Source organism: Quercus suber, unplaced genomic scaffold (assembly GCF_002906115.3).
Source record: "Quercus suber isolate HL8 unplaced genomic scaffold, Cork oak 2.0 scaffold_20, whole genome shotgun sequence".
In the NCBI taxonomy this organism is placed as follows: Eukaryota; Viridiplantae; Streptophyta; class Magnoliopsida; order Fagales; family Fagaceae; genus Quercus; species Quercus suber.
In genome coordinates this window covers 2,422,176-2,445,773 of record NW_027069485.1, presented here as the reverse complement: position 1 = coordinate 2,445,773, position 23,598 = coordinate 2,422,176, and positions in this window count along the sequence as shown.

Here is a 23,598-nt window from a genome sequence, read left to right as displayed (position 1 = left end):
AAACCAGCACCAGAAGGTTCTGAACTGAAGCTGAATAGCTACAATGAGTTTGTTCTCAATGACCCTCAAGGCATAGAATTATGGAAGGTTCAAACGAATGGTTCTAAACCTAGTTGCATAGCTATGCTAGCTAATGGAAACTTGGTGATTAGAGACAAGTATAATAATCCTATATGGGAGAGCTTCAAAGAACCTACTGATACAATTTTGCCAGGGGATACTACACAAGCCTAGCAAGGTCAGGTCTCACACATCTAAGACTAGTCATTTTAAACGGCGCTTTCAGCTTTATTTGTAGAAGTGCTTTATTCTTTGTCTATTCCATCTGAAGAAATTGAGAAACCTTATTATGCCACCATGACACTGCAATGGGATTCACAGTTGGTCTTTAATGAGGCTGGATACATCTACATCCAAGATGTAGTGAAGACCTACAAGACCTACAATCTTACTAGGGAAGACCCAGGCTCAAGAGAAATTTTCTATCACATGGCTAGGATTGATCATGATGGAGTCTTTAGACTATACAAACACCTAAGGGACAATACAAGTGATGGGAGCTGTCCTTCATCATGGATCATCATGCAAGGCATTCTTAATGATATATGTGGTGCATTGGCCAGTGATCACGTTAATGCAGGTGATCAAGATGGGTTTTGCAGACCCAATGGCATTTGTAGTGTTAGTGATATATTAGCTCAGTAGCATAGGCCCAAGCCTAATTTTACTTTGTGTGCAAGCTAAGTCTCTTACTTGTATTAGAAGTCTACTAGTCTAGGGTTGAGTCTACTATATACACACATATTATGATTCATTGTAATATAGGATTTGTACTACACTATAATATATTATTGATGTAGCCCTTTAGGGTTTCATCCGTGGATGTAGGCCGTTAGGTTGAACCACGTAACTCTCGTGTGTTATTGTGTTTTATATTTTATGTTTTTGCTTTCACATCCATACTAGTATATTCAACATAGTGTATCAATGCTAATATTTAACATGATATCAAAGCCAGGTTCTTGTGGTCATGGTTTTTTGTCCTTGCGGTATATTTAAAAGCAATCTTTGTCTTCTTTGGTGTTTTTTTCGCTGTGTTCATCTTCTTTAACTTCCTACTGCTGCCGTCAAAACTCTCCGGTATAATCATATCACTGTTAGAAGTCACATCAACATTGCAAGACCATTGCCTTCCTCAAACTATTGTCATAGAACCAAACTTTATTCGAGAGATCTTCTCAACCTTATCAAATCTCAAGATTTCGTTAAGCTTCCATCTTGAGTTTGAGAGAGGGTGTTAGAGATATATTAGCCCAGTAGCATAGGCCTAAGCCTAATTCTACTTTGTGTGCAAGCCAAGTCTCTTACTTATACTAGAAGTCTACTAGTCTAGGGTTTAGTCTACTATATATACACATGTTATGATTTATTGTAACATAGGATTTATACTACACTATAATATACCTTCAGGGTTTTCTCCGTGGATGTAGGCCGTTAAGCTGAACCACGTAACCCTCGTGTTTTATTGTATTTTATACTTTATGCTTTTGCTTCTGCATCCATACTAGCATATTCAACATGGTGTATCAATGCTACTATTTAACATGTATTACCTCAGACAATTCAAGTGGGAGAGCATTTTGCTCATGTCCTGATGAATTTTCTCCCTTGATCCAACTTGACAATTGGGCAGGGTGTAAACCAAATTTTCCATTGCCTAGTTGCCACAAGGGATGGGAAAAAAATAAAGAGCTTGTAGATTTTGTAAAGCTTAAAAACATGGACTTTCCATTCACTTCATATAAACTAGTTGAAGGACCTCAGGTCAATGAGGCAAGCTGTAGATAGCTATGCCTCAACAATTGCTTGTGTGTTGTGGCCATTTATGAGGAAAAAGGTAATTTATGTTGGAAGAAAAAGTATCCTCTGTCCAATGGAAGACAAAGCCCAAATATTACTAGAAGAGCTTTCATTAAGTTACCTAAAAATCATGGTTCAGATAAGAAAGACCAGTCTGTGGTAGTTATCTTGGCACTACTCCTTGGTAGCTCTGTATTTTTAATAGTCTTTTTCTTCTTAATTAGTTCTATGGCTGTTTACTACTTATACTATAAAAAGATGAAATTGGCATGGAATATTGATAGAACACTTGCAACAAATGTGAGAAACTATACATATAAAGAACTCAAAGAAGCAACTATGGGCTTCAAGCAAATATTGGGTAGAGGTGCTTTGGAATAGTTTATAAAGGGTGTTTGTTTATTTAGACCCCTTAAACCAAATTGTTTAAACTAATTAAATAGCCAAGTAGTTACTTAGGTTTATTATATAGATCTAGGTTAAACACATACAATTATATCACTAAGTGTAGAAAAGTAAAGAAGACAAGCGATATGATTACCTAGGAAAACCAATAAAACCATCCAGTTTCAAAGTAAAAAACTTGGGAAGGATTTGACCTAGCTATCTTCAAAGTTTGAGAAAGCACAATAAACAGCTATGTGTTAGTCTAGTGTTCACATGAACACACTTACCTAAAAGACTATAAACAAAAAGCCCCCTTGAATTTAGGTCTTCTTGAGTAAGGCCTTATATAAAATGTAAAATGATTTTCATGGTGGTGGGTGGAAAGAGGCCTTGGATGCCAAAACCCTTGATTTTAGGTCTTCTTCAACAATGCTTAGACTTTCGAAGAAAGCACAAGATAGAATATGTGAAAGCACCATTATATTGTCATTTTTTTTAGAAGAGGTTCAAATTATACATGGTTTTAGCTTACATTTTCTTAAACCATACATTTTTAAAATAAGTAATGATTTCCCATTATATATATATATATATATATATACGATTTAAAATTTATTTGGTTTAGAATCTTTATATGACAGAAAATTAGACTCAAATTGAAATCTAATTTAGAATCTAATTGGATTTGAACTCTTTGATTTTACACTTAATAATTCACTTGGCACAAAATTAAAAATTAAATGGGATACGTGGTGCAACATTAAGAATCCAATTAAAATATAATTAGATTTTTTCTAAGATTTGGCTATTAATATATGTTGAAATATTTTTATATAAATTATTAAAATTTATTATTTAAGTGAATAGATGAAATCAGTTTTCTTTTTACCAATCACAATTGCATATATATAAATAGATTTGGCTATTTAAGTGAATAGCGTGTAACCTTGTGCATACACACAGATACATTTAAAAACAATCACAATTGCATATATATAATTTAGAATCTAATTACATCTAGACTCTTCTGTTTTTGCATTCAATAATTTACTTGTCACAAAAATTAAAAAATTAGATGGAACACATGTGCAAAATTGAACTCCAATTAAAATTCAATTTAGAATCTAATTGAATTTAGTCTATTTAATTTTTGCACCTAATAATTCACTTGAAACACAAATTTTAAAATTAGATGAGACACATGCTGCAAAATTAGACTCTGGTTTAGAATTTAATTGGATTTTCTCTTAGTTTTGGCTTAATATATATATATATATATATATATATATATATATATATGACTTATAAACTTGAATTGTTTTTAGTTATACAAAAAAAAGGCTCATAAATATAAAATCATTAAAAAATTATATATATATATATATATTTTTTTTTATGGTTTACTTATATTGGACTCCTCATTTTTTACACTAAATTAACTCATTTGACACAAAAATTTAAAAACTTAGATTAGATGGGACACATGGCACAAAATTAAACTTTAATTGAAATCCAATTTTTATATTGAATTAACTCACTTGGCACAAAATTTATAAACTTAGATTAGATGGGACATATGATGTAAAATTAGACTCTAATTTAATTTAAATGTGAAATCTAATTAAATTTTCTCTTAGGTTTACCTAATATTATATGTATAGATTTGAATGGCTATAAATATTCTCAATTAAATGAACATTTAGTGGCTCAATGTACATGGCAATATTTCCTTACCAAATACATTGTCATTTCCTAATGAAAACGTTTTGTCCTGATTGTCTTTAAAACGTATTTGACCACTAAAAGCAAGTTATGATATTTCCATTTATATAATTCAACTTTTTCTTGACATTGTATGAGAATAGTTAATTGTATATAGACTACTATTTTCTTTGGAATTGATCGGTCAGAGCTTTTGAAGAAGTTATTTCTAATATTAATTCCTACTATCATGAATGTTAAGTGGGTTTTTTGTTTTATATATACATATATGGCCTATATGTTCTCAGTTAGAATATAGAATATATAAAATAGGATATAGGGCTGATTTTATCTTCTCCCCATTAAGCAACAAATATTTGCATTATATTTTCCTCTTCTTCTATCATTAAATATATATATATATATATCCCTACTATACTATATTGTGGGTAGAAGAAAAGTATTATTGAGAGCTTCCTATTCTACAAGTGGTGTAGGCTTGAAGGATAATCAGTAAAGATGGCTGGGTTGTTGTATCCTAGGGGTGGCGTGCATAATGTTTAGTTTACTACACTGGAAACCTCGTAGACGCGTGTATCCTTTAAAGACAGTGACTCGGTCCACGCCTCAACCCTGCCATCTAAAAACATATATGAATTGATGGTAATTTACTTCTAATGTTATGAGACTACTTTGAAGCATCATCGAGGTAATATCTCTCTATTGTTCTCTAATTTTATTGAATATTCTAATTTATGTGAATTTTAATCATTTATATGGTGTGTTGAATGCAATGAAATTCAAGTTATTTATCAATTATTGTTCTTCGAAACAACAATATATATATATATATATATATATATATAGAAGAGAGAGAGAGAGAGAGAGAGAGAGAGAGAGAGATTGTTTAATGCATTTTGAGCATGAGGGATGAATTATGGGCCAGGTTTTTAAACCATACGGATCCCACATCATTTTTACAATCCACTTTGGATTTTGGAAAGACACTCGAAATTTTCTCATGATCCTATTGGGCTAATATGGTTTCATCTTGGAGGCCTATCCCTATCTCACATATTCATAGCACTTTTATCTTTTTGGTGAAAGCATATAGGCTAGGCCTTTGAATCTTTTTTCATTCCTTAATGAAATTCTTTATTGATTGAAAGAAAAGGAATTATCTACTTCAAACTAAAAAATAAAAAAATAAAATAAAATAATTCTAATGGTGGTGAGTGGAAAGACACATCGATGTGAAGTTTTCACTGTTGTGGTCTAGACGTTTTTAAATAATGCAAAGCTCATAATGTCAAAGATATGGATTAGTGTTCATTGTTCACTATGAAGCACTTTTCAAGAAAGCACTTACAAGTTGAGAAAGCACAAAAATGGCACCAAGTATTTGGCCTTTGTTGAATCCAAGTCATTTAAATAATGCAAAGCTCATAATATTATTAGAATATGTGAGCTAGTCATCATTATGAAACATTTTCTAAGAAGGTGCTAGATAGGGATTAGGAAAAGCACTATTTACGCTAAAGATTTTGGGTGAGTCTTTTTGAGTTAAATAATGAAAAGCTTATAATACCATTAGTATGGACTTGTCATCAATTATAGCATGTTCTGAGAAAGTACTACTAGATACTCAATTTGAAAATAAGCACCATCGGCCTTTGACTTTAGGTCTTCTTGAGTAGGACCTAATTGCAAAACCTGAGAAAGAAAGCAATCATAAGAGTTAATTAATTAAAAAGTATTTATTCATCAAAGAAAATGAATGATCTTCTTCTACCTTTTTGTTTACTATTAGTAAAGTATAAAAATATTTTCGTGGTAGCTAGGTGGAAAGACGCTTGGATGCCAAGTCTTAGTCTAGGTCTTCCTCAACAATGCAAAGACTTTCAGAGAAAGCACAAGATAGAATCTAGGAAAGTGCCATTTTCAGTATTGGATGTAACTTTTTTACTTCATGAAGGATGACTTGAGAGATAGAGAGGAAAACTTAATATATTAGATCGGGGAAAAACAAAACTAGAAATGAAAAGTGTCTAAAATTTATTAATTAGATAATGTTGGTACTTAGTATTCATGTCTATTGATATTTGGTGATAGTTGGAAAATGGCTTTAAAAGGAACACACTTTGCATTATTAATTTGTTAAAACAATTGAGAGTATTCGCATTCATTTAGGATTTAGCCAAAAAATTTCTATTATTCTACAATAAGAATCTATTAAAAAAATTAAAATTAAATTAGCTAACTATTTTGAAAACGAGAAAGTTAACCTGTTTAGGAACCAAATTGTTGTATGTTAGAGTCTATGAATTTGTAATAGAAGAGTCCACGGATTCATAATAGAAGAGTCCATACATTCAAAGCTACGTGTGGTCACGTGAGTAAGTACTACAAAGGTAGCATTAAATTTAGGGTTAAATCTATTGTAAAAACCTTCCATTCTATCAATAAATGGTTTGCCTTGTGGATTGTTTAGGTTAAATCCCCCCTAGATTTTTTACCTTGAAACTAGACAATTTTATTATTTTTCCTAGGTAATCATATTGTGGTATTCTTTACTTTTCCTTTGTTTTATGATATGATTGATATGTGTTTACCCTAAATCTAAATAATTAACCTAAGTGGCTAACAATGCTAATATATTAAACGTTAACTAAACTGAATTTTCTGGGTCTTTACTTTAACATTTTTTTTTCAATATTAGTATTAAAAAAAATAATAAATAACATGGTGGGGTGTGGAAAGACACCATGGATGTAAGTTGTTGACTGTCATGGTCTAGCTTTTCTTAAACAATGCAAAGTTATAGTGAGAAAATTACTAACACAACTACAGTATGAAACACTTTCCAGGAAGGCACTTACGAGGTTTTTTTTTTTTTTTTTTTTTTTTGGGGGGGGGGGGGGGGGGGGAGAAACGGCACTTACGAGTTGGGAAAGCACAATTGATGCAAGTCTTTGACCCTTTGTTGAATTGAGGTCATTTTTTAAGAACATACTGGATGGTGATTAGGAAAGCGCCATTGACGCCAACGACTTTGGCAACGTCATTTTGAGTATAGATTTTATTAAATAATGCAAAGGTCATAATGCAATTAGTATGGGCTGGCTAGTTGTCACTAAGCTTTTTCGAAGAAAGTAACAGATACGACACTGGAAAAGCACCATTGACGGTAAAGTATATATTCATCAAAAGAATATGAATTATCTTCTTCCACCTTTTTATTTTATATTACTAAATTAGAAAATGATTTTCATGGTATTGGGAGATGATATGGATGCCAAGTCTTGGTCTAGGTTTCTTAATTCTTAACTAATGCAAAAATGGAGGTTTCTCTAGAATGTATCTTGTTAATGGATGTAACTTTTTGCTTGTTGATGGTTTGTGCGTCTTAAATAATGCAAAAACTTTTTGATGGTTTGAGGATCTGAATCCTATTTTGTTTGATGCATTTTGAGTCTAAGGGATCAATTATGGATCCCACTTCATTTTTACAATCCACTTCGGAAAAGTGTACGGTTTTTAAACCCTTTAAAACAATAGGATTAACCTAGTTAATTAGCTAAGTGATTAACTTAGTCAAATTATGCAAATCTAGGTTATCACAATCAAATAATCATATCAAGTATATAGCAGCGAAAAAATAAATAACACAGATATGATCACCCAGGAAACGACACCAATAAAAACTTGGGGAGAATTTAACCTAGCTATCTTCAATATAAACTTGAATCCACTATAGAAAGAATTGAAGTTTTACAATAAGACTTAGACCACTAACATTTTATTGCTATCCACCAGTAGAAACTTACTGACATGACCACGTGCAAGCTCCGAGACCAGGGACTCCTTTCTTGGATTCTCCAGCAAATACTAGCACATCCGCTTATGTATCTTTAAGCTCTTATGACAGCAACTGAATGATCATCAAGTTCTTGAACGAATCTTGAATCTTGATAACCCTAATCTTGTGTAAAGGAAAGCTCCTCACAGATCTCACAAGAGATTTACACAAACAGCAATATGAGCAACAAAGAGCTTAGAGAGGTTTGGGTACAAAACCCTAGATACAAAAGAGGCACACTCTTCTCTCTCTGAAAAGTCTCTTAAAAACGTGCTTAGGGTTTCCTTTATATAATGGGAGAAGTAGATTTGAAACCCTAATCCTTCATGGGCTTGGGCTGAGTTGGAAATTTTGCAGAAAAAATATTTTACCCGAGATTCGATTGATCAAGCCTAAGCTTCAATTCATCGAGCCAGGCCGAAAGTCACTAATACTTCTGCAGCCATTCAATTCCAACTTTACACAAAAGACAAAACTTTGAGCAAGCCTAAACAAGACTAAACGACTTATTTTGATCATGGTTTGTCAACATTATACATTAGGGTTCTAAATAAATAAATTCCTAAATCTTTAGAACCAAACAGAAAGCATATACGCTAGGCCTTTCAATCTGTTTTCATTCCTTAATGAAATTCTTTATTGATTGAAAGAAAAGGAATTATCTTCTTCAAACTTTTTTTTTTTAAAATTTAAATATTAGTATTAAAAAAATAGGATGGTGGTTAAGTTTTGACTGTCATGATCTAAGTGTTCTTAAATAATACAAAGTTCATAATGCTAGTAATATGGATGAGTGTTCACTGTTCACTATGAAGCATTTCCTAAGAAAGCACATATTTCAAGTTGAGAAAGCACCAAAATTGCCCAAAAGTCTTGGCCTTTCATTCAATCGAGGTCATTATGCAAAGCTCGTAATATTATTAGTATGTTTGAGCTAGTCATCATTATGAAACATTTTTGAAGAAGGTGCTAGATAGGAATTAGGTTGCTAAAACCATGATCTATTAATTGGGTCATCAGTCATGTGACTTGTTTAAATTATAGTACATGTAGATGGTTAAATGACTTACATGTAATGAGTTAGAGGAGATTCTTTCAAACTAATTCTCTATTGTGTGGTGATTGAAAAGATTATTTACGCATAATTTTACTTATATATGACTTTGTTAATGAGTCATGTGACTTATTTAGTATTTAGTATTATGCGCCTTAAGTTTGTGCGTGTATGACTTGATAAAACATAATTACATTTAAATTAAATTAATATTTCAATAATATAATTAAATTGAAGTTTTCTAATTTGTGAAAGTGATTTTAACTCCTAAAGTAGGAAAATTTAGATGGTTATTTAATGAGAATAAAAATGAGTTTTTTAGAATTACCAAAAAAAAAAAAAAAAATAATTACGGTAAAAATAATAACTTGGTTCTTAGCATGAAGCATCCTTCGGGAAAATTGACAGCCCCAAATCACTAAACCAGTTGGAGAATCATTCAGGAAGATCCACCGCGAAAGATACAAATAAACTATTTAAATAATCTAATACACATTACACAAATTCCTTTGTAATGCAAGAATTACCTCAGCTATTTCATAATCCATGTTTCAAACATGAAGAACCTACGAATGGCCTATATCATCTTAGCCAATTGTTGTGATGAATCATAAAACTTATTAGCTATATAAACTTTTTTTGCGCGTTACAGCTAAGAAGGCTAGAATTTTAAAAAATCAATAGTTCATAGTAACATATGTCCTTTCTTTTTTATTTTTCTTTTTTGAGTGAAAAGATAGAACATTTGTCCTTTCGAAATCTCACTATAATCTAAGAGCTATAAAATTTCTACAAAGCAGGTGTAGATCTAGATAGGCTTGAATCTTGTATGAGTAAAAAGAAACCTGGGATATGGACAGTAATTAAATATTTAAATAGTAGCCGGGGACTTTAAAGAAAAAGTGAGTAAAAATAAGGTTATTTTAAAAGGGATTAACAAAAAAAAAAAGTAAAAGAAGGAAAGAAAAGGTTTGCTAGGATTAAAAGAGCGATTAAAGAGTGGTTGGCCTCATGGATAGCACATTGCTTGTATAAATCACGAAGTTAAAATAAAAAATTTAGAAAAACATAAAGGTGAGACTAGTAGATAGAGCACATGGCTTGTATAAATCAATGAGAAAGGCCAAAGTTTTCTTACTTCTCGCACAACCCTTTTAAGGTAGACAAACTGAAAGAAAAAGAAGAAGAAGAAGAAGAAGAAGAAGAAGGGGAAGGAGGAAGCAAACTACAAGCACCTGAGGTGAAATTTCTGTTGCAATTTTCTTCTTCTTTATATTTTTTTTATTGTCGGAGTTGTGTTTATTATAGATGAATTGTTATGCACAATTTTACACAAATTGAAAATCGTGATTTTAAGTCACGGTTTCAATTAAAAAATGAGATGTGTGTAAAACTGTGGGTAAGAACTTATGTGCAACAAGTATTACCCATCACAACTGTTATCTTACTACCAATCATCAATTATTATTATTATTTTTTATAAAATCATCACTAAAAGTGATTTTTTTTTTTTGGATTTTTTCTTTACTTTTAAGTTTGTCGGAAAATATTAAACTATTACAAATTTGAATACAAAATACTTAAAAATTGAAATGACAATGAATATAGTGGATGACACATCAATATCAGATGAGTAATACTATATATGCAAACTATTTTATAACATTTTTACAAATTATTGATATTATAAATTTTTATTGATTCTCATTTGGGCCCGTAACCAATATCACTTTTTCACTTAGAGACGACTTAATGCAATTGGGTGCCTAAAGTGAAAATTGAAATTGAGGACTTTACATATTTAAATATAACTTTTAAAAAATAAAATATTATTTAAATTCTATTATCTTTTTTTAAATGCAAAATTATTACTAATTAACATGAATCATGTATGTTTTTTTTTTTTTTTTTAGAAATTCTAAAAACACAAAAAATTTGACAAAACTTTTCACACCTATTGATGTGGTAGATTGATAGTGATAAGTAAGAGAATCATGTTAGTGGTGGACTTAGGTGAGAACCAGTAAAAGGTTGCCAACTCAACAATTGTAAAAAATGTTATGAATTTTTTGTGTGTATTGCTCTCTTTTTTACTTTTTGAAAAGTGTTACTTTCATAATATTTTTCACAACAAATCTTAGGTGTTAATTATTATTGGTTCTAATTTGAACCCATGACTGAAATTATTTTTTTGTCGTTACTTACAACCTGTAACAACTTGCTACTTAGAATTTGTTGTAAAAATGTTGTTGTTGTAACATTTCTCTCTCTTTTTTCTTTGTTTTTCATTTTATAAAAAACTAGTATTTTATTTTTTGGCTAATATTTGGGCTTAATTAATTAAGGAAATAATCATATTGGTTAAAATTTAGGAGCCTTTTTTTCTACTTCAGGCCTTAGGTGACCGCATCAATTGCTTATATAGTAGAGTCGGCATTGTTTTCACTTACCAATAATCATTCACAACATTAACTATATAAAAGTTTTTGTAAAAATGTTTGTAGTTTTAGCATTTTCCATATTAGATTAGATAAATTCCTTCTTACTATTTTGCTTCATGATTAAAAAGTTGACACATTATTTGTTAGATCTTTTGTAAAATTAATAAATACCCATAATATCTTTCATAAATTTCAATATAAAGTTTGGTTAAAAACTTAGTTATAGTCAATGGCTACAAAGTCAATACTTCACTCAAGGATTTGGATCGGGTGCGATTGCTAGTGTATTGCACCCAGTGCATAATTACCCCATCTAGCTTACTCATAAATTTTTTTTACAACTTCCACTTTTTTACTTTTTCGCACTTTATCTATTTAATAATTGAGATTAAAAATTGCTCTTTTCAACTCTCAATCTCAGCCATTGAGAGCTATTACATCATATACAATGCTCTAGGTATTGCACTTGATCTTTATTCCTTCACTCAATATTTTTTTATTGAATGTAAATTTTGACAAATCTATCATTAGATCACATTTTTTTCCTTATATCCTCCATGCTTAAAAAATTTACAGAAAATCAAAGATTAATAGCTATGTCATATCATATGTTTAAATTTCTAGTTTTTGTAATCTAAAATTATGCATAAAAAACAAGTTAATAGATCGAATAGTAAATAACATTCAATTTACACAAAATTTGACACGCGTGTTAAGAATATAAAAAACATGCAATCTAACAGTTAGATTTTCCAAACATGTACCATATTAATATTTTTTTTAGTGAGAATTGTAACCATTACCTACAACTAGCCAAACTTTGTCCTATATTTAATATTCATGTTATGACATTTTGAGGGTGTGATAAATGTTCACTTATAGATATATTGGAGTATGATTTTCCTTAACATCACTCATATATTTAACATGCACGTTGCATCATTTTGACGGTCAAATAAATTTTCATTTATGGGTATATTAGCCTCTTTAAGTTGATCTAAGCAAATTCTCAAAAAAAGAAAAAAAAAAGTTGATCTAAGCATGTTAGTGGATTAAAAAAATGACAAGATTGGGAACAAATTTGGTTGTAGCCTAAGACTATATCTCCAATTAATATATTTTTATTGTATGTGAGAAATGAAAAATGTTTAAATTTCAAGATTAGCACGAAATTTGGCATGTGTATTATAGTGAATATAAAAAATATGTAATTCAATGGTTAGATATTCAAAATGACATATAGTCGTGTTAATATTTTTACTCTAAATTCATGAATTTTGAGTAGTAAATGTTACAAGTATTACAAATTTTACTACATTTATCTCACAAATTGATGTGTCACAAATTAGAAAGAGATAATTCAAAATTCCATTATGAAGTGGTTGACCACTCACTGATCACATTCACTGCCATATTTGTTTATAAGTTTCATGTAGTAAAACTTGTAGTACCTTAATATTTTCCATTTTAATATAACTAGTTTAGACTTTAGACATATGACGCATTGACCAATGAAGGATAAATTCCTATTTTTATAAGACTATTTTAGACATCTAAAAGATCACACCAATGATGGATAAAATTCCTTTTGTAAATGGTACAGACTACTTTTGTTAATGTACAAATAAATGTTATTCTATAATGACTTGTTAATTGAAAATATTTAATTGTAGTCATATATGAGCTTTCCAATTGAACATTTATTTCTTTTTGGAAAATATATTTTAGGGGGTAATTACACTCCATTCTCTTAAGGTTTAGAAGAATGACACTTCACCCCAAACTTGATGGGAAAAAAGTAACTAGGATGAAGTGATAATATTGGGTTTTTTTTTTTTTGGTATGCAGTGCCTACTAATTCAAGCCACACATCAACAAGTTCAGGCCAAGAAAACCTTGCCTTAATATATTAGCCTTCTTTAAAATGGATGAGAGGATGAGGCAATTTGCTGAAAATGGAGACATTAATGCCTTTTACCAATTAATTAGAGAGGATGTAAAACTTTTGGAGCACATCGATGAGCTACCATTTGCTGATACTCCTTTACACATAGCTGCATCTGCTGGGCGAATCCCATTTGCCATGGAGATGATGGGTTTAAAGCCCTCATTTGCACGGAAACTAAATCAAAATGGGTTTAGCCCTATTCACCTCGCTCTACAAAATGGACACATTGAGCTGGTGCGTCGGCTTCTACAAATTGATGGGGACCTTGTTCATGTCAAAGGAAGGGAGCGTCTCACTCCTTTGCATTACATAGTACAAAGTGGTAAACACCATGATCTATTGGAAGAATTTTTATTGATCTGTCCTGATTCTATTGTAGATGTGACGGGGCGAAACGAGACTGCTTTGCATATTGCCCTCAAATATAACAAGCTCGAGGTTTTTAAATTCTTAGTGACATGGCTTGGAGTAATTGTTTATGAAAATGCTAAATTGTATCAAAGAACAGTCCTGAACTGGAAGGATGATGAAGGCAATACTGTGTTACACATTGCAGTATCAAAAAATCAATCTGAGGCAAGTTCTCTCCAATAACACCTGCTAAGTATTATATTAGCAAAAAGAAAACATCTACTAAGTATTAGCAAAATTTGATTAAATAAAAAACACATAAAATAACCAACCATGAATAGTCTAGATGACCATTTTATTTTTTGAACCAAAACTCATTTTTTGGGTCAAGTAAATTTCTTTCTTCTTCTTTTTTTTTCCCAAAATTGAAAATATATTTTAAAATGTTTAAAATTTTACAGAGTGGTGCCCACCGTCGGTCTATGTACATTTCTGTTACCTGCGTAATATATAAAAAATTATTATCCATTTGAATTAAGATACGAGTAAGGGCGAGACTTGGACTGATTTACATTACGCAGGTTGTGAGGCACTTACTCGCTTGGGGTTACAACTTTGTCGACGTAAACCATAAGAATTTGAAAGGTAAAACAGCATGGGATATCGTGCAGCCACAAGTAGAGAACAGAGAGAATCGGGATATCCTGCAAGGGCAGACACAAGTAGAGATTCGGGATATCTTGCAAGGGCAGCCACAAGTAAAGAACGGAGAGATTCAGAACCGAGAGATTCGGGATATGCTACGCCGTGCTAGTGCTAAATCGGGTTCATCTGTTTCTACATTTAATAGGTATGAAAAGTACCAAATGCTGCCAGAATCAAGTTGTTTTCAGTTTTTGGAAACGGATTTTAAACGTGAAATAAGGAAATTATCAGAAGAAAGGCGGAGTATGCTTCTAGTGGTTGCAGTACTACTTGTAACAGTCAGCTATCAAGCGGTACTCAGCCCTCCTGGTGGACTTTGGCAAGATGATGGTAAGTGCTTCAATACCACTGAAGTAGGGAGTAGTACTAATGGAACCGTTCATATGTCCAGTTATTTTCCTCCAGGAAGGAGAATCCCACTTACAAACAATAAAACAGAAAATGATCCCACTTATCTGACTCCGTTCAATAGCACATTAGCGTGCGAACACAAAGCAGGGTCAGCCATTGCTTTCGAAGATGGCCTTTTTCAGGTGTTCCTCGCTTGTAATGCTATCATATTTCTAATCTCAAACTCATTAATTATTTTCCTCGTTCCAAATGGGTACATGAAGGTTCTGTTCTTCGCACTCAATTACCTCTGTTTTAGCTATTCTTATGCACAACTCGCCATAGCCGGTGATCCATATAGGGCATATATGGCGGGTATTTTGACAACTATTTCGGCCTTGTTTATTTTCATAGCACAGCTTTTGTCCTGGAAGCAATGATCAGACTTTGGGACAGCCATTGCTTTGGAAGGAAGCCCCTTTCTGATATTCTTAATTTACAGTTATTGTTCTCCCCATTCCGGATGTTGCCTACTTCCTCTGGTTTTGTTATTTTTGTTCCTAGGCTCCAGATTGGTCGAATTTTCCCACTTTGGAAAGAATCAGGCTAAGTGGTTTGCGGATTCAATCATGGGAGAAGAAATGACGGAATGAAAAAAAAAAAAAAAAAAAAAATAGCTGACTTTGGACCTGTAAGCATTTGTAATGTGTGTCAATTTTTATTTTCAGTTTCTTTGATACTAAAATTTAGTATATGTTTCTATAGGCATTGTTGTAGTACTTAATGTATATAGCAATAAAGCAGTGTGATTGCCTAGCATTACTTGATTTTTGAGTTTATAATCAAATTTCTAAGAGTGTTTGGTTTTGAAAGCTCAGGATATCATTGGGTGCTTTAAATTTCAATAAGATCATGTTTTGGAAGCATACTATCATGACCATGAGACAGTGGTCATAGTTATATTATTTTCAATATTACAGTGAAGCTTTATAAAAAGCCATTCAGCTGAATATCATGTCCCTTGTTATGGTTAATGTGTTCTGACACTGTTCACTGAACTTGTCTTTGGTTTTGTTAACTAAAGAATTAGTGTACGATTACGAAGTGGTTCACTAGTAAGGCTGAAAATGAAAATTTGCTCAACCAGTGAATGAATATAAATTAATGAAACCAATCAATTCAAGAGTAATAATAGTACAATACAATTACACAGGTGGCACAGTGCAGTACAATAGTATAAGAGAGTACCAAGGAATTTGTAGCAGTACAGTAGGCCCAAGAATGAGCTTGGGGCTGATACTTCTCAATGTCAAGGTGGAAGATGAGAGACCAACTTCAGTCTTGGGGGAGCATAGAATCTGAAAACTCCATCAAAATCAAGTGTTGCCCTATAGTAAGAGTCTGTCTTGAAGATCGCACCCTCTAATGTAAGGTTAGATATATTTCCCTGAATTTTTGACTTAAAGGTAGCCTGACTTGTCCAGGATAGCCTAGAAACATCCTGATGAATATAATAAACTCCATAAGGATATTGGTGTCGACATCTATTTGATTATCAGATTGTAGGAGGTCTGCTCTATGCCAGTGAAATGGAGCTGAAATTTCCCCCCTCATAACTTTCTTCGGACATGATAGAGAATAGGTTGCTCCCAGAATCTAAGAAGATTGTATTGGTTGGTTCGTTGAAGCTAACCCATATGATGCTTTAGTTTGTGCTTGTTATCGCAAAATTCCCAGTGTCCAGCATGGCCCCATTTGATACTTCACGATTCTCACTGTTGTTGGACCTCCACAACTCCAATCTACTTGGAGCTTTGAGTACAAGCTGTCTGGTCAGCTTTTGATTTTCTCTCTTTGCAAACCAAACTATAGTTTCATCTGGTATCTTAGCAAACCAGATAGCAGGTAGGAACTGATCTTGTTCACCTGGAAGTCAGTGGAAACCAAATGCAAAATAGCCAGATGGTGAAATCCATGTGGAGTAACAGTCAGTGGCAAAGAGAGGTGAACCCACACTTATCTTATTGTTGACTTGAGCTATTGCAGGAACCAGGAGGGTGATAACTGATAACAAGGATAAACAACTGGCAATGCAAATGAGAAAGTAATGAAGCCATTGGAAAAAGATAGGGCTAATACAAAGCGGTCAATGGTCAACTTATGAAGAACTTAAAAGTGTACCCTTGGTGAATATTGTTGTGTACTGGTGTATACTTTGAAATTTGCCAATGGTCAAAATAGTCAGGAAAATCAAACTGCAGGCAGCAGGTAGTTAATTTATACATCTCATAGATCACATAGTTTTCAAATGGCACTGTTTTGGATAACTTAATTTTTGGGTTTTCAACCTCACTATGAAAATTTTGGCCGGCACATGATCTGAAATCGACAAAATAAATTAACCATGGATAGTTTGACATGTTCAGGCGGGTTTTCATTTACTCAGGATTGAGGAAGGCTTATGCTTTGAGTGGACACAAAAGCTAAGTGGTGAAGATTGACAAATATCAGCATATTTTATCTGCAAACAACCAAAACAATCAATATCAAAGGAAGACAGTTTCTACAAGAAATAATTTGGCATTAACATCTTGACTTCAAGCCACATGACCCTTCCTTCTTTTTGTACCCAACAAATAGCAATGACCAGTAGAATAAGTTGAACATAAATTATATTTCAGATTGGAATAAGCTAAAACAGTGTTGGTCTGGTTGCTACGCACAAACTTAATTATGTTTAGTTTCAACATCCAAATATCAATAAATATATTTTCATCTGTATAGGAGACAAACAGAACAAACAGTAAGTGTCAAAAAAAATTTTAAGTGATTTTCAATTTCTAAAATAACTGCAGGTTGCAGCCTGCCTTGCTATTTGCCAAATTATGCTGAAGCTTCAGCATAGGGATATTCACACAGTTCTAGTACTCACGTGCAGCAAAGCAGTTTCTGATTTGTGTAATCGAATGTGTAGCTCTAGCTGGCCTGTGGAGGCCGTTATGCTAGACTTTAAACAGGTAAAGAAGCAGATGATAAATGTGTAGGTTGGACATGTGGACAAACTCAGTTTAGCTGACCTATTAGCATTACAAAATATTGCTTCCAAGTTCTATAAAATTTTACCAAGAATAACAACTAAAGCTCTAGTACTTTTTTTTTTTCTCACAACATTTTGTTCTACTATGGTATCAAAGAACAAGAAATAGTGAGCCATGCTAAATATGAAACCATTATGCCGCCCTCTATCTACAGGGTAAAAAAGAAAAAGAAAACTTAACTCTTTATATAAGCAATGCAAACATATGAAGCCATTTTGGGCTGAAAATTCTGAAACTGTTCACAGAACTGTTACTTTAAGTAAAAAAAAGAAAGTTGTAAAACTAGTTTTAACTTGTGTTTGGTTTGGTCAACTTAAAAATAGTGTATGATTATGAAGTGATTCCCTTGTAACTTTTAAGGTTGAAAATGAGCCATGCTTATGTATACATACTAAATTTACTGGCTGAAACAGTGAATGAATAAAAACCAGGCCCTGGAGTCCTTGTTTTACTGCTCTGTTCTTTCTCTGTTTGCTGCAGAAAATCACAGCTTCTTTCTCTACGATGAGGGCTGGTTTGTTGCAATCCTTAAGCTATCTTTCTGTGCCAAGCTACATTTTATTGTACAATGTCTATGGTACAAGGTGGTTCTTGTGATTTTCGTCTTTGGCTCTAGGTACTTTAATTTGCAAATTGATTACAATGCTTAATGCCAGGTATACATTCTTAGAAATTGGATAATTTAATAAATCAAAGCCATTCTATTTTATGTGGTAGACATAGCTTTATAAATTCCTACGAGGTCTACAACCATGACTCCACACCTCCACTATTACCTAGTTTTTCTCACCACCATTATCATCCATATGATTATTTTCAAAATGCTCTATTTTCTTTAGTATTAATTCTACTAAAAAAAAAAAAATTTCTTCTCATTCAATTATTAGAAATTTGAGTTGACAGAATTTCAATTTCATTAATTAATGTAAAATCCTTCATTTTAATAATTCTAAAAATTCCTTAAAAGTATTTTGTTAACATCAAACAAAAATCCAATCATCTAATCACTGTGACAGAAACTAGAGTACAAGATTACCTGTTCTAGTTCCACCAACGAAAGTATCATAGTCAAAACCCGACTTCCTTTTCATTCTTCTCCTCTATAGGTTCATCACAATCTTAATTCCTTTATAACACACCCTCTCAAGCTAGTGCTAGCCAAGAGAAAGATTTATTTATTTTTTGATGGGTGAAGAGGAAGATTCAAATGCAGGGTAAAAATTGTAAAAGAAATATCAATAAAAAGGTTGAGGAGGCTCATTGCTTAAATTAGCGTTGCACATGGCAGAGTGATTTAAAACAAGAAAGGAGTCAAACTATTTGTCATGTGAGTTGAATGCTCAATATATTTGGAAAATTAAATACAATTACCATTCATCTTCCTCAACTAATGCATTCTATAGCAAGAAAAGTAACACAAAAAATCAAATCAGTAACAATTATTAGTATATTATTTTCCAAGTATATAAGAAGGAAATAACTACTTATCAACAAAAAAGAAGGGAATCACTAAGCAAAAGGTTGAACTGTGTTGCACATGCCACGGTTCCTAACGCATCAAAGTGGCTGAATGGGTTCAGCTCCAATACCTATCTCCACTTGTTCAACCTATCTATTGCCTCAGCATACCTTTACTTACCTATCTCATCCCAGTTCCCAGACTACAGTGTCTCTGCCATTGCTGAAGTTCTTGGCCAAATTCTTGCATCTAAAATTGCAAGATTTGCTTGCTCAGACCACATTGCCACCTCCCCACCTATATGTTATATCATAGTTGTATCATAGTTGTATCCATATGTTATATCATAGTCCTCCTCACTCAACCCATATGTTATATCATAGTTGTATATGGTTTGCCATGTTTTGAAAGGCCCACACCATGATCAGCCATTTCCAAGTTATCACTTGTTTGTTGATCATACTGGCTGTCATTCCCAAGAAAGTCACCATGCCCACAGTCCAGATAATAGAAATTCGAGGATGATATGATAACCCGGTATCCAGAAGAAACAATCTCTCTCTCTCTCTCTCTCTCAAAATTCTTTTCTCTCTCTCTGTATTTCTAATTTATTCTGGTTGATCCTCCCTTTAGTAGTAGATTATATTAAGGGGAGCTCATAATAAGATACTTGTCCTATAGGTGTTTCTTCTACCTTTTGAAGAGAATGAGTAGGTATGAAACACTATTCAGGCCGGTCATTTAGTAATAAAATGTAACCTATGTTATGAGATGAACATCTAAATATTGGGGAGGTGAACATCTAAACTCAATTCCTTGGCCCTATGCTAATCAAGCTGCAGCTATACCTCGGCCTAACATCTCCACTATGCGAACTGAGGTGGGTGATAAGTCGGCTAAGCATTGGGTTGCATCAGACTCATGGACATGCTCAGTCCTTTATGCACTTTGGGCTGGGCCTGCTCCTTTAATACTCCCTTTATAGGTCTATGATCCATGAACTATAAAAGGAAACTAGTAAAACCACTCCCCCACAACAAATCCTTCCTAAATATCCTCCAATGAATACCTACTGAATTGTATAAGAGTTAAATTCAAATGTTTAGACGGTGACGATGACATACCAATCCATTCAAGAGGCTCGCGGTGTTCCCAAGATCAAAGAGTTGAGAAGTATTTGGGACTTCCATATTTTGTTGAAAGATCAAACAATATGAGAAAAAAAAAGTTAATTATTTTTTGTATTCTTTTCTATTTTGAAAAAAAAAATTAAGAAAAAAATTAATTTATTTTTATGTGTTTCATGAGTTACATGTATTTATTTCTAAGTATAATTAGATTTTTATAGGTGGTAGACTAATGATTAATATTTTTTTTTTTCTAAAACTTATATTATTTAAATAATTTTGAATATTGCAATCCTTCTCAAGTTTAGAAACAATTGAAATAAATAAAGAAAACACAAATGCAAATTTAATAATACACCTAAACAAAATATAGAAAATAAGTAAAACTTATAATTGAATATTTATGAGTTTATTCAAATAATATGTTCGTATACTAAATTATATCAATCATAACAATTTACTTTTCTCCTCCTTTTAACGACATACAATATAATTAATTCTCGAATATAATCCTACCTAATGAGTAATATACATGAACTATAAAAAGTATTTTTTACAAAATATTTTTATATAAACTTATAAAAACATCTGCTAGTTCCTTATGAAACACATGTGAAAAAATTCTTAGAAACTTCTTACATACATGTCAAACTTGAAGTAATCCCTTGAGTTGGTTTTGTTCCAAAACTTTTACACTTTCATTCCAACTTTTGTGTCTATGACTCTATGCCTTACGTGAGAATCATCTAAACTTTTTAATTCTTTTTCTACTTTTGTTGAAAAATCAAAGAAAGCTTCATTTTTCATATTCTTTTCTATTTAGAAAAAAAAAAATAATCGTGTTTTTTAAAAAATAATATTAATTTATTTTTATGTGTTTAATGGGATACATGCATTATTATTATTATTATTATTATTATTATTTTGAGAAGGAGGGTCTGAATTTGGGTTCTTCCAAATAAAATCACCATGATACAAGGGTCTTGATAATTTATATTTATTATTTATCTAATACTTATATTTCAAAACAATTAATTTTGAATACCACATTCCTACTAAAGTTTAACTGCTTTAGCAACAATTGAAATAAAATGAACAAAACACAAAGGAAAATTTAATAATACAACCAATAAAAATATAGATATTAATTTTGCAACTAAATTAGTCAAAAAAACTTAATATTCGAGTGTAAATTCAAATTATATGTTTATATATTGAATTATATCGATTATAATAATTTACATTTCCTATTTTTTAAATGACATGAAGTATAACTAATTTTCAAATATAATACCTAATGAGATTTATAAATGAACCATAAAAAATATTGCAAAATTTGTTCTTATCTATGCGAAAAATTCTTGAAATTTTTTTAAATGCAAGTCGAACTTGACTTTATCTCTTAAGTTGATTTTGTTCTAATACTTTTACACTTCCATTCCAACTTTTGTGTTTATGCCTAACGTGGGAATCACCTAAAAAAACTCTTTAATTTTTTTTTTTTTTTCTAATTTTGTGCCTATACCTATCGTGAGAACTTCCATTCCCACTTTTGTTCCATGCCTATTCCTAATGGGCATAATAAGTCAATGCGTCAACTTCTACAATTTGATGGGAACCTTGTTCATGTCAACAAGGAAAGGAGTGTCTCACTCCTTTGCATTATGTAGTAGCAACATGTGATCACCACCTTGATCTATTGGACAAATTTCTATTAATTTATCCTAATTCTATTACAGATGTGTCTAAGCAAACTAAGAACATTTTGCATATTGCCCTAAAAAAGGACCAGCTCAAGGCTTTCAAATTCTTGGTGGAATGGATCCTAAGAAATTGGTTTAAAAATGCTTCATTAAATGAATACCCAGCCCTAAATTGGAAGGACAGTGAAGACAATACTTTGTTGCACGTTGTAATATCAAAAAATCAAACCTAGGCAAGCTCTTTTTCTCCCCCATTAACATCTACTTTGCATTAAAAAAATATGAATTAAAAAAAAAAAAAGTCTAGATGACCATTTTATTTTTTGAAATTTTTTTACCAAAACTCATTTTTTGGGGCCAAGTAATTTTTTTTTTTCCTTTTCAAAATTTAAAATCTTTTATATCTAAATATAATGATTCAGTGGCGTAATTTGCAACTGCATGTAATACATAATGAACATTTTTTTAATTATAATTTTAGATAAAAAATTATAAAATAAGAAGAAGCTTATGCATTTGGATTAAGAACTGACCAAGGACAAGACTTAACTAATTTACATTATGCAGCTTGTGAGTCACTTACTCGCATGGGGTTCCTGATTTGTCGATGTAAATAGTATAAATTTGGATGGTAAAACTGCATGGGACATCTCACAACAAAGAAATTACAGTTATACTACACAGTGCTAGAGCTTCATCTCTTTCTACAGTTACTCGAAGTGATGATAATAATATTGATGAATTTTACACTTTAATTGGAGAGGATGTAAAACTTTTGGAGTACACCGATGAGCTACCATTTATTAATACTCCTTTACACATAGCTGCATCTTATGGGAACATGCAATATAAGTCTTTTAGTGATACCATTCAATATAATCAATATGAAAGATATTCATAAATTTCCTAATCTTAAAAAAAAAAAAAACACAAAACAAAAAATCGTACATCTCCACACTATATATAGACTACATACACCAACAACCCCCACAGAGCCACATTAGCGTAGCATTTCAATCCATTTAAGTAGTAGTTCTAAGCTTAAATTCATGACAAGAACTATTGATTAAGACAATCTTTCCAAATGACTAAACTTTCAAAGGATATCATGGAAAAGCTTATTTGACCTGTTATGACACTACTTAGACATTGCACGGAGACTAGTGGAAGTAATGAGCCTCCCAACATTCGGAGGTTCATTTCTTCATAATATTATTTGAAAATCCCATGGATGACTTTTTAGCTTCGAACGTTGAACTGTAGAGAAAAGGACATGGGGGTGCAGAATCTCAAGAATGCCTTCTAGCATATGAGTGACTTCTCTCATAGAAGGCCTCAATAATGGCACAACCTGTGCACACCAAATTGCCACCATTACTTGCTTCTTCACCCAATCCATATCACAAATACCATTCAATAGAATCAATATGAAAGACTTATAGTAGTTTAAATTCGTAGATATCCACACTATATATAGACTATAGACACCAACAACCACCAAAGTTACAACTAAAGGTCAAAACACATTTACAAGACAAACATGGAAATTTACAGGACACACCACACTTAGTAAGT